This window comes from Ovis aries, chromosome 13, assembly GCF_016772045.2.
Source record: "Ovis aries strain OAR_USU_Benz2616 breed Rambouillet chromosome 13, ARS-UI_Ramb_v3.0, whole genome shotgun sequence".
Classification (NCBI taxonomy): Eukaryota; Metazoa; Chordata; class Mammalia; order Artiodactyla; family Bovidae; genus Ovis; species Ovis aries.
Window position 1 is genome coordinate 80,988,842 of NC_056066.1, and position 12,026 is coordinate 81,000,867.

Genomic DNA, 12,026 nt, shown 5'->3' on the forward strand with positions numbered 1-12,026 from the left:
TAAGTTGTGTCTCTTCGCAACCCAGTGGACGGCAGCACACCAGACTCCCGTCTCCTTCACCTTCTCCTGAAGTTTGCTCAGATTCATGTCCATTGAATCGGTGATGCGATATAACCCATCTCATCCTCTGCCACCCTCTTCTTTTGCCTTCAATCTTTCCCAGCATCAGAGTCTTTTCTATTGGGTCAGCTCATTGAATCAGGCAGCCAAAGCAATGGACTTTCAGCTTCAGCATCAGTCCTTCCAATGAATATTCACGGTTGATTGCCTTTAGGATTGACTGGTTTGATCGCCTTGCTGTCCAAAGGATTCTGAAGAGTCTTCTCCAACACCACAATTTGAAAGCATCATTTCTGCAGTGCTCAGCCTTCTTTACTGTCCAACTCTTAGATACGTACATGACTACTGGAAAAACCATAGCTTGGACTATATAGACTTTCATCGGCAAAGTGATGGATGTCTCTGCTTTTTCGTATGCTGTCTAGGTTTGTCATAGTTTTCCTTCCAAGGAGCAAGTGTCTTTTAATTTCATGGATTACTTTAAGCTGAAATAGAACTTCTACTTTTTGACATAGCTTTAGCCCAAGTCATAATTCATGAAAATATTGCTTTGATGGGCATGTTTTTAGTTATAATTTTGGGACATTTATTTCACTGACAGTCGTACACACACACACATACACACACACACACACACACACACACACATACACACACACACACACACACATGAACCAATCAACCCATGATTGCGAGAATTACGACATAAGGTTGATACTAACTTTTTAAAAACTGGTCAATTTTTTAAGTATTAAGAGAATAATAAAAAAAAATAAGTTCTGGAATATGGCAAAAAATATTATGAAGGCGGCCCACAAATGATCGCAGTTTGAAAAGCAGAGAATCATTCCAAATCTTATCCTCATGCATATGAAAATGACAGGAGAATAAAACTCAGATTCATTTAGTGAGAAATCGTTCCGATCCACAGTCTACCTACGTCTACAAATCAAGGCGGCAAACTAGCGTAAAGCTCGGAGATGAAATGACAGAATTCGAGGAGTGGTATGAGCGGTACTCATTCCCCAAATGAAATAATGACTTACTAAAGGAGAGCTGAGTGAGGAAAAACATTGGTAATTGTCCAATAAATCTTTCTATAGCCTCCCATTAGTCATCGTAGCATTTCTGTCTCTTTTGAACCTGCTGAGGAAGAGAAGTGCGACTCTGCAGACGGGCAAGCTGTTGCTGGAAGCCTTGCAAGGGAGCCACAGGACTGCCCGTGTTTTCCTCTCTCCATCCTCACGGCATCAAGACTGTGAGACAAGATGCTAGCCAGTTACGGATTGTCCCCTGCCCTCGTGAGGACAGTTCAGTGAGAGACTCTCTTTCACTGAAATCGTGTTTTCTGCACAAGCCATCTCCTAAATACCAACGGACCTGAGAAGTGCTGAACCTTTCCACCCTTCCCCTCCATCTAAGACCTAAACTATGGTACTGAGTGTGAGCCCATGTTGCCCCTCTGGCTTCACGTGTTCATTTATTCTTTCATTTATCGAGCGCCTCTTATGCCGAATACTGATGTAACAGCAGAAACAGCACCCTCCCAGGCTTGGGTCTCGCCGTCCAGCAAAGGAGGAGGTGCTCATCAGAGCAATGCGCAGGGGACTGGCGGCCGAGCTTGGTGTTATCAAGAAGCCCACAGTGTTGTGAGAGTCTGTGCTCCCTAGTCTTGGGAGGCAGAGAAGACTCTCCTGGAAAAGGCAGTAGGAAGGAGAGAAGTCAACCCATCAGGGAAGGGCATCAGCATGACTGAGCTTCTGGACGTGAAGCACTGATGTGCCTAAAGATGAGAAACAGGGGCTTCCCTGCAGTCCAGTGGTTAGGACACCGTGCTTCCCCTGCCGGGGGTGTATGTTCCATCCCTGGAGAGGGAACTAAGATCCCGAAAGCTGCACAGTGTGGCCAAACGAAAAAAAGAAAGAAAGAAAGTCGCTATGTCTAATGGGTGCTCCTGGGGACAACTATCCTGGGATGGTTGGCCCAGCTGGGAACTGGCTGGGCCTCGTTGCCTGCCTCCTCAGCCTCCCCACCCAGCTGCTCCAGCCTCCTCACATCGTGGACGTGGGTCAGGCTTCTTACATGATGCTGACTTTCCATGAGACCCACAGAAGTTGCAAAGCTTTTTATGACCTAGCTTGGAAGTCACTTCTGTTGCATCTGTGGGTCAAAGTGAGTCACAGGCCCAGAGCAGATTCAAAACCAGTGGAAACGGACGGAAGAACACGAGAGAAATGCGTGGCCATCTTTATTCTTCCAAAGACGCTGCAGCTGAGTTTGCTCCAGCCCATCATGGTAGGCTTGATGGACAACAAGACACCCCCGGCCCTATGGAAACGGGCAAGGAGTCATTGCAAGTCAGGTTCAAAAGCACATATTTTAACCAAGGCTTGTGGGAGTCAGGGTTTGGTTCCCATGGTACAACATTTTCTAATCCCTTTTGAGAGCATTACCTGACTCTCTTTACATGAGGAAAACATCTCACATGATGGTGTAAAGAAGGAACAAACCTGTGATTCAAACCCCAGTTCTAGATTTTTTTTATTTGATTTATAGATTCACTGCAAGTATAATAAAATTATCTAAACAGGAAAAATTTTTAAAAAGATTTTTTTTTGCCCTGAGTGTCTCCCGCAGTGACTTTGCCGTCTTCTTGCAGAACGTAGCATTTAGGGAAGCCTTACATCCTTCCCTTCCCTAACAGCTCTCGTTCTCCAAAAAGTTCCCAGACGAATCAGAGCTCTCTCAGCTCTTCCTTGTGGAGAAGGCAATGGCACCCTACTCCAGTACTCTTGCCTGGAGAATCCCAAGGACGGGGGAGCCTGGTGGGCTGCAGTCCATGGGGTCGCTGAGAGTCAGACACGACTGGGCGACTTCGCTTTGACTTTTCCCTTTCATGCATTGGAGAGGAAAATGGCAACCCACTCCAGTGTTCTTGCCTGGAGAATCCCAGGGATGGGGGAGCCGGGTGGGCTGCCGTCTATGGGGTCGCACAGAGTCGGACACGACTGAAGCGACTTAGCAGCAGCAGCAGCAGCTCTTCCTTGTAGAGCTGAGGGTAGACAGCAAATATTTTAGGCCTTACAGATCTCACAGCCTCCGTTCCAACTACTCAACTCTGCCGTTCTAGCCACAAGTGATATGTGAACAAGTGGGTGTGCTTGTGTGTTAATAAAGCTTTATTTATAAAAACAGGCTATTGGCAAAACCCCAGGGCCATAGTTTGCGCACTTCTGAGTGATATGACAGCCTCAGTGACATACAAGCGAAAAGTGCTAGGGGAGAAGTGAAGACAAAATATCCTAAGATGAAAGGAAAGCTAGCTTCTGCGAGGTAATTAAAAGATTAAAATATAATGGCATAATGCAGAGAACGAAGATAAAATATTAGCCGAGGAAAGTTTCAAAATCTCCCAAGCCTCAGGCTGGAAGCCAGAAAAAAACATCTCTTCCAATCTATGCTGAATTTGCACTTTTCAGTCCCACCAGGTTTTCTCCCTGTTTTAATGTAGACTCTGAACATTCATGGGCTTCCCTGTTGGCTCAGCTGGTAAAGAATCTGCCTGCAATGTGGGAGACCTGGGTTTAATCCCTGGGTTGGAAAGACGCAGCCCACTCCAGTGTTCTTGCCTGGGAAAGCCCATGGACAGAGAAGCCTGATGGGCTACAGTCCATGGGGTCGCAGAGTCGGACACAACTGGGCAAGCAGCTGCAGGAGCTGACCCTTCAGGACGAAGGCACAACTCCAGGGAGTCCTTTTCTCAAGAAAGAGGTTCAGTTCATGCAGGAGTTCAAATTAACTCAGTGTTTTCCAAAATGTAAAACGTACACCTCTGGTAATAAGTGAAAATACCTGAGGTAATAAGATTAATGAACTCTTTTATTTGAATTGTCCATGTAGTCATTATAAAACTTATTTTAATATGTATTTTAAAATATATAAAAATATGACTGCCACATGGAAACTGTTACTTCACAGATACTGCTTAGAACAAGCTAAATATTCTAATTACATTTTTTAAGCGAGTTGATATAAAGTTGCTAAAGAAAAATACTTTAGAGATGATCAAAAGTATGGACAAATTGTGGAAAAGTATTCTTTTTTGGGAAACACTGGATTCAATATTTCCTATCCTACCTTGCTTACTCAAACACCAGAATAACCACCTGGTAAAGACAGGTAACACGGGGTTCTATTTTTTTTTTTTTTTTTTTTTTGCTTATTGTCTGTTTTGCTTTTTTCATGTCTTTTACCTAACACAGTGCTTGCTGCATAAAAGGCCATCAATACACAGAATGAGAAAGCAAATTAATAAAGTTGTCATTCAAATTACTGGGTTAATTTTGAGTCATGGAAAGTAATGTGACACGGACTGAGGAACATGGAATTTCAGAGGCTCCTCAGCACATTCAGAAGTTCATGGAGTGGAAGAGATGAGCTGGTTTAAAATCAGTCGATAACCAGCGGGCAGTCTCTTGGGATGTCTTCGTCAAGAGAAGCCCAATGCTGCCATAAATCAGTCTCTCTAATTGAAGCAATGTTTTAGGAATTAAACAGCAATTAAATGAAATGGGAAAGTTTCTAAGAGACACCTTTGACACCAGGGGGGAAAAGTCAAAGCAACCCCAAGAGTCTATGGGGGAAAATGGCTTTCTTCCAAGGGGCTTGCTGGTTAATAATCATCAAAGGCATCTGTGATTAAAATCCTCTTCCTTCCAGAAGCTTTATGATCGTGCCATAGATTTCCCTCATGCAAGATCATACGCCAATGTGGAAAAATCACTGAGGTGTCAAAAACGTAGCAAACCATGGAAAAGGGACTTGGAATGGGAACATGTAGCAAAAAGTTTTGGCCTGTCCAAAGCTAGTCTTGAGAAACCAGCTCCCAAAAATAGCCACCCTAACCTGTGTGTGTTTACCCAGTGAAAGTAATTCAGGTCATTTCAACGTCACTGTCACCAGCTTCAAGGAAAGACACACTTGAAGGCTGATCAAGTGTGTGTGTGTGAGCTATGAAAGTGAAGTGAAGTGAAGTGAAGTCGCTCAGTCGTGTCCGACTCTGTGCGACCCCACAGACGGCAGCCCACCAGGCTCCCCCATCCCTGGGATTCTCTAGGCAAGAACACTGGAGTGGGTTGCCATTTCCTTCTCCAGTGCATGAAAGTGAAAAGTCGAAGTGAAGTCGCTCAGTTGTGTCCGACTCTTAGCGACCCCATGGGCTGCAGCCCACCAGGCTCCCCCATCCCTGGGGTTTTCCAGGCAAGAGCACTGGAGTGGGGTGCCATCGCCTTCTCTGTGTGCTATGAAAGGTTTTCCTAAACCTTAGTAAGCTCTTCTATACCAGTGTTTCCAAACATGCAGGACTCTTCCTACTATTTTCAGTAGAAGCGATTTTAGGTAACACGTGGACAGTGCCGGACTTTCTTTAGCAGTTACGTATTATCTTATGTGTGTGTGTGTGACCGACTCTGCGACCCTACGGACTATAGCCCCACAGGCTCCTCTGTCCATGGGATTCTCCAGGAAAGAATACTGGAGTGGGTTGCCATTTCCTCCTCTAGGCGACCTTCCTGACCCAGGGATCCAACCTGAGTCTCCTAAGTCTCCTGCGTTGGCAGGCGGGTTCTTTACTGCTAGCTCCATAAATAAAAATACATCTCATGCCCCCAAGATATTATGAACTGTTCCTTAGAACAAGGCGAAGATTCTTAAAGGCATGTCAGTTTTTCAGAAAGGAATTTTAAGGAAACAATTGAACACTGGGATAGCTCTCAGACATGGTAAAATTCAAGAAAGTTTCTTCCCAGATTGTTGAGAGTTGTGAAGCCCTAGTCTATATAGAGCTGAGACTATTTGTATTAATAACAGACAAGGCAAAAGAGAAGTCCACATCCTTCATTTAATAAAATAGATGGTGAGTGCAGCCATGAAATTAAAAGACGCTTACTCCTTGGAAGGAAAGTTATGACCAACCTAGATAGCATATTCAAAAGCAGAGACATTACTTTGCCGACTAAGGTCCGTCTAGTCAAGGCTATGGTTTTTCCTGTGGTCCTGTATGGACGTGAGAGTTGGACTGTGAAGAAGGCTGAGCACCGAAGAATTGATGCTTTTGAACTGTGGTGTTGGAGAAGACTCTTGAGAGTCCCTTGGACTGCAAGGAGATCCAACCAGTCCACCCTAAAGGAGATCAGCCCTGGGATTTCTTTGGAAGGAATGATGCTAAAGCTGAAACTCCAGTACTTTGGCCACCTGATGCGAAGAGTTGACTCATTGGAAAAGACTCTGATGCTGGGAGGGATTGGGGGCAGGAGGAGAAGGGGACGACCAAGGATGAGATGGCTGGATGGCATCACTGACTCATGAACGTGAATCTGAGTGAACTCCGGGAGTTGGTGATGAACAGGGAGGCCTGGCGTGCTGCGATTCATGGGGTCATAGAGAGTCGGACACAACTGAGCGACTGAACTGAACTGAACTGAAAGAAAATAGTAATAGGCAGAGAGGGTGGGTATGCAGAATTCACTTTTCAAGCTTAGATCAATCCAGATTAATTATCCAATTGATTGGTTTAATTGAAAAATAACCTTCATTGCTAACATTTAACTGAGCAAGCAGGTAACCTCTTTTTTGGAGATTTAAAAGGGATTATTTATGTGAAGTCTCAAGAGAGTGCCAGCTGTTCATGTTTCCATTTTTTAATAATAATGACTATTATTATTACTATATTAGTTTTATTAGGAAATCCTCTCTATCCCAAGGAAGGACGAAATATTTATAATAAAAGAGAGACAACTATGCTGCTTTCGTTAATTCTGATATTTCAAGCCCATCCTATGCAGACTCTTATGTGCCCCTCTAACGCTGAGGTTGGGGATGAGTAAAGATAAAGATCAGCTGAGAAAATCTTTTACCAAATCAATTGTTTATGCCAGGCCCCTTGGGTTTCTCTGTAACTACCCTCCAAACAAAGGGAAACAGTCATGGGATTAAAGGAACTGGAGGAAAAGGGAAACAAATCAAAGAGTCATCCCAATGTTATCCCACCACCTGAGCCAGCGCAGGGGATGCAAGACATGCAGGCTTCACCCCCGGGTCGGGAAGATCCCCGGAGGGGGGCAGGGCAACCCACTCCAGTACTCTTGCCCGGAGAATCCCATGGACAGAGGAGCCTGGCGGGCTACATACAGCCACAGGGTTGCAAAGAGTCAGACAGGACTTAGCAACTAAAACAACAAGAACAATCCCTACTTTCCAGGGCTCTTGAAAGACTGTCTACGTAAGCGCTTCATATACCAGAAAGACCACATGGGTATCAGGCATGGTTTCACTTACAGTTTGCAATCAACCTGAGCACACCCCTAATGCTGGCGCCCACCCTAGTTCAGTGGAGGTGGATGAATCTACATGACTTTTATTTTACAACTGCCTGACTGTTTCTTACCAAAAACCAAACATGCGCTATTCCCATTTCCTCCAAAATACCTCATTTATTTAAGCTTGCTGGTTATTTCAGTTCTGGAAGTTTACCATGATAAATGATTAGCTGTTCCCTTAATATAATTTCAGGAGGTAACTAAAAGGCTTAGGCTTCCTGAAGAAGCCAGATCTGATATGTGCAATTTGAAGCCTTTCCAGAACGCTCTCGGGATGACGTGGGAATCCACCCGAGACTCTGCTCAGCCTTTTCACCGTGTTGGAAACCTGAAGCGGTCAGAGCAATGCCCCTGGGAAAGCGCCCGTGACCTTGGCCAAGGGGAGGTGTGAGCGCCAACCAGGTTCCCCGAGGAGCTGTGAGATGGAGGGTTTCCTTCCAGAAATACAGGGAAATTTATGTCAGGGGCTCACTGTTGGGAGCTGTGAGTCGGCTCTTGCTTACAGACAAATAGCAGGAAGGGACGAAAGTGGGAGAGAGGAAGACATTCATTACAGTTGGCGAGAGGTTTGATCCGGGCTGGAAACCCCAGAAAGAAGGAAAGCGAAACTAAGCCCCAGATGGATTCGTGAGTAGAGCCACCCGCTTCAGGCACATGCGGCCATATTTGTCCAAATCCAACTAAGATGAGAACACAGCATCTTTAACGACTGCATTTTTTTCGTGGAGAGAGCATCAGACAGTCCATATCTTCTCTCTTTTTTTTTTTCAACGTATTTGTTTTTAATCCAAGGAAAACTGTTTCACAACATTGTGTTGCTTTCCGCCATAACCACCATGAATCAGCCACAGGCATATATACGTCCCTCCCTCTTGTGGCTCCCTTCCTATCCTACCCCTCTAGGTTTTCACAAAGCACCACACACCATCTTTACAGCTTCACTTCTGTAACAGCCCCGAAGCCCTGCCAGGGTAGCGGCCGTGAGCTGCGTGCTGACTTTGCCATCATCTCCAGTCCTGACAGCTGGTCCCAGCCTTACCCCTTCCCAGCTGTGTGACTTCAGCAAAGGAGCCTGACCCCTCTGGGCTCGTGTTCAATATTACAAAATGATCGCACAGTGCCTGTTCTGTCCAGCTATAAGCCAAAACCCTCCCTGACCAGAAAACAGACACAGAGATGAGCCAGGTCGCCTCTGCTTTACTCAGCATCCTCAAATCAACTTTTAAACCATGAGTTCAGTTCAGTCGCTCAGTCGTGTCCGACTCTTTGCAACCTCATGAACCGCAGCACGTCAGGCCTCCCTGTCCATCACCAGCTCCTGGAGTTCAGCCAAACCCATGTCCATCGAGTTGGTGATGCCATCCAGCCATCTCATCCTCTGTCGTCCCCTTCTCCTCCTGCCCCCAATCCCTCCCAGCATCAGGGTCTTTTCCAATGAGTCAACTCTTCGCATCAGGTGGCCAAAGTACTGGAGTTTCAGCTTTAGCATCATTCCTTCTAAAGAACACCCAGGACTGATCTCCTTTAGGGTGGACTGGTTGGATCTCCTTGCAGTCCAAGGGACTCTCAAGAGCCTTCTCCAATACCACAGTTCAAAAGCATCAATTCTTCACCACTCAGCTTTCTTTATAGTCCAACTCTCACATCCATACACAACCACTGGAAAAACCATAGCCTTGACTAGACAGACCTTTGTTGGCAATGTAATGTCTCTCCTTTCAAATATGCTGTCTAGGTTGGTCATAACTTTCCTTCCAAGGAGTAAGCGTCTTTTAATTTCATGGCTGCAATCACCATCTACAGTGATTTTGGAGCCCAGAAAAATAAAGTCAGCCACTGTTTCCTCTGTTTCCACATCTATCTGCCATGAAGTGATGGGACCAGATGCCATGATCTTAGTTTTCTGAATGTTGAGCTTTAAGCCAACTTTTTCACTCTTCTCTTTCATTTTCATCAAGAGTCTCTTTAGTTCCTCTTCACTTTCTGCCATAAGGGTGGTATATTCTGCATATCTGAGGTTATTGATATTTCTCCCGGCAATCTTGACTCCAGCTTGTGCTTCTTCCAGCCCAGCATTTCTCATGATGTACTCTACATAGAAGTTTAATAAGCAGGGTGACAATATACAGCCTTGACGAACTCCTTTTCCTATTTGGAACCAGTCTGTTGTTCCCTGTTCAATCCTAACTGCTGCTTCCTGACCTGCATACAGGTTTCTCAAGAGGCAGGTCCGGTGGTCTGGTATGCCCATCTCTTTCAGAATTTTCCACAGTTTATTGTGATCCACATAGTCAAAGGCTTTGGCATAGTCAATAAAGCAGAAATAGATGTTTTTCTGGAGCTCTCTTGCTTTTTTGATGATTCAGCAGATGTTGGCAATTTGATCTGTGGTTCCCTGGTAGCTCAGAGGTTAAAGCATCTGCCTGCAATGAGGGAGATCTGGGTTTGATCCCTGCGTCGGAAGATCCCTTGGAGAAGCAAATGGCAACCCACTCCAGTATTCTTGCCTGGAGAATCCCATGGACGGAGGAGACTGGTGAGCTACAGTCCATGGGGTCACAAAGAGTCGGACACGACTGAGTGACTTCACTTTCACTTTTCACTTTCCTCTGCGTTTTCTAAAACCAGCTTGAACATCTGGAAGTTCACGGTTCACGTATTGCTGCAGCCTGGCTTGGAGAATTTTAAGCATTACTTTACTAGTGTGTGAGATGAGTGCAATTGTGCGGTAGTTTGAGCATTCTTTGGCATTGCCTTCCTTTGGGATTGGAATGAAAACTGACCTTTTCCAGTCCTGCGGCCACTGCTGAGTTTTCCGTATTTGCTGGCCTATCGAGTGCAGCACTTTCACAGCGCCGTCTTTCAGGGTTTGAGGTTATCATAAAATTGCAGTTAAACGGCGTTTGTTTCAGGTGTTCGTTTACTAAGCTGAGTCCAACTCTTTCGAGAACCCAGGGGCTGTGGCCCGCCAGGCTCCTCTGCCCATGGGATTTCCCAGGCGAGAGCACTGGAGTGGGCTACCATGTCCTCCTCCAGGTCTTCCCCACCCAGGGATCAACCCGCCTCTCCTGCATTGGTAGGTAGATTTTTTTTTTTTTTAACTGTTGAGCCAGCAGGAAAGTCCCAAAATGACATTATATTTGCTCATATTGAAAAACAAAAAGAATCCACCATGATCTCATTATCCAGGAAAAGTATTCCATGAGCAGAAGGAACAATGGGAAACAGCAGGCAGGAAGGAGACGACCCTTTCTGAAAGAGGATCTTCACTGTTTTGGAATGTCGTCACGTTACTACTTCAGCTTCTCAAAACTAAGAAATAAAGGAAAACTCAGAAGCTAGTACTGCACACCCAGCCTGGCTAAGTAGATGGGTTCACCGTCACAAGCAGAAAAAAGCGAATTAACATGTGATGGAGACGCACTCCCGAGGACCGGCCCTGTGCGCCTCCGCGTGGGAAAGCAGGTCAAAGCCCCAACCTGGGGAGGAGGGCGCCGCGCTTCGCAGAGAGAGGAGGGTGGAGACACTCTCTGTCATGGGGCTGCCGAATCCTTAACATTGCCCTCTCCCCACGGGGTCGCCAGTGGAACCGGAGCTTTTACCCGGGATCCCCAAAGAGAGTCAGGCGATAACTGGTCCACCGGGAGCTCCCTTCGTGCGTTCCACCGGTTTGATTTACCTCCTTCTCGGGCGCTGGGCAGTCTCTGCCTAAGGCAGGAAGGAACTCAGGGCTTCTGAGGTTGCGAAAAGACAGCTCCAGAGGCTAGGATCTAGCGAGCAAAACAGGGCAGTGGTCCAGACAAGCAGGCGAGGGAAGGAGGAAACTCATCACAGGGACCCCCGCACGGACGCCGCGCCTGCGCGTCGCGGAGGCAGCCTCGCCCTCATCTTATTTCATCCCCGGCATCCACCAGCGCCTAAGTGAGCCCGGCTTTTTGCCATCAGAGGAGGTGGGACCCGCCCGCATTTAGCCAGAACCCACAGCTGAGGTCTAAGCGTGGCCTGAGACTCAACTGCCGTGACAAGGTGCTGTATTTATACAAGTCTTGCGCCAGTATTTCTAGGCCCACTGTTTAGAAACACACAGAGAGGGGAGAAAGAAAGGGAATAAATATGGAAATCGAATGTAAAAACTTCTGGCTCTTGCAACCAGCTTCCTAGGGGAATTTTCCTGTGTTCTTTCCACTTCTTCCACTCAGCGGAATGACTGCTAGTCATTAAGGAAATCTGTGAGGAGCTCACGGTACAGGAATCGTACACCAAGGCTCCATCCTCATTTGCATATCCCATTTTTTGATTGGCAGCTGTACATGAAATGCCATATCAGTTGAAAGTATGTTGTGAGCTGGCACTAATGATCCCATAGCTCCAGGGAAACCTGCCATATTGTAATTTGGCTATCAGGCATGAAAGAAATAATTCTAAGTGCCAGCAATGCAAGACTGAATAAATGTTTCACTGCGGCAGGTTGCCAAGGGTGACACTTCTGATTTAGTATAAACGAATGCCCCGTTGCCTTTGGGGTACTGAGAGTTTGCATTGTAGCTGAGCTGTGTGTATAAAACATTAGTCTAAGAAAATGGCTTCGGT

The 12,026-nt window shown here is 46.1% G+C and overlaps 1 protein-coding gene across 1 annotated transcript in view; it reads left to right on the top strand.

Annotated features, from left to right (window-relative positions):
• The window catches only part of TSHZ2 (teashirt zinc finger homeobox 2), a 493,576-nt gene that overhangs the window by 394,207 nt on the left and 87,343 nt on the right, over positions 1-12,026 (top strand). The window lies entirely within an intron of this gene.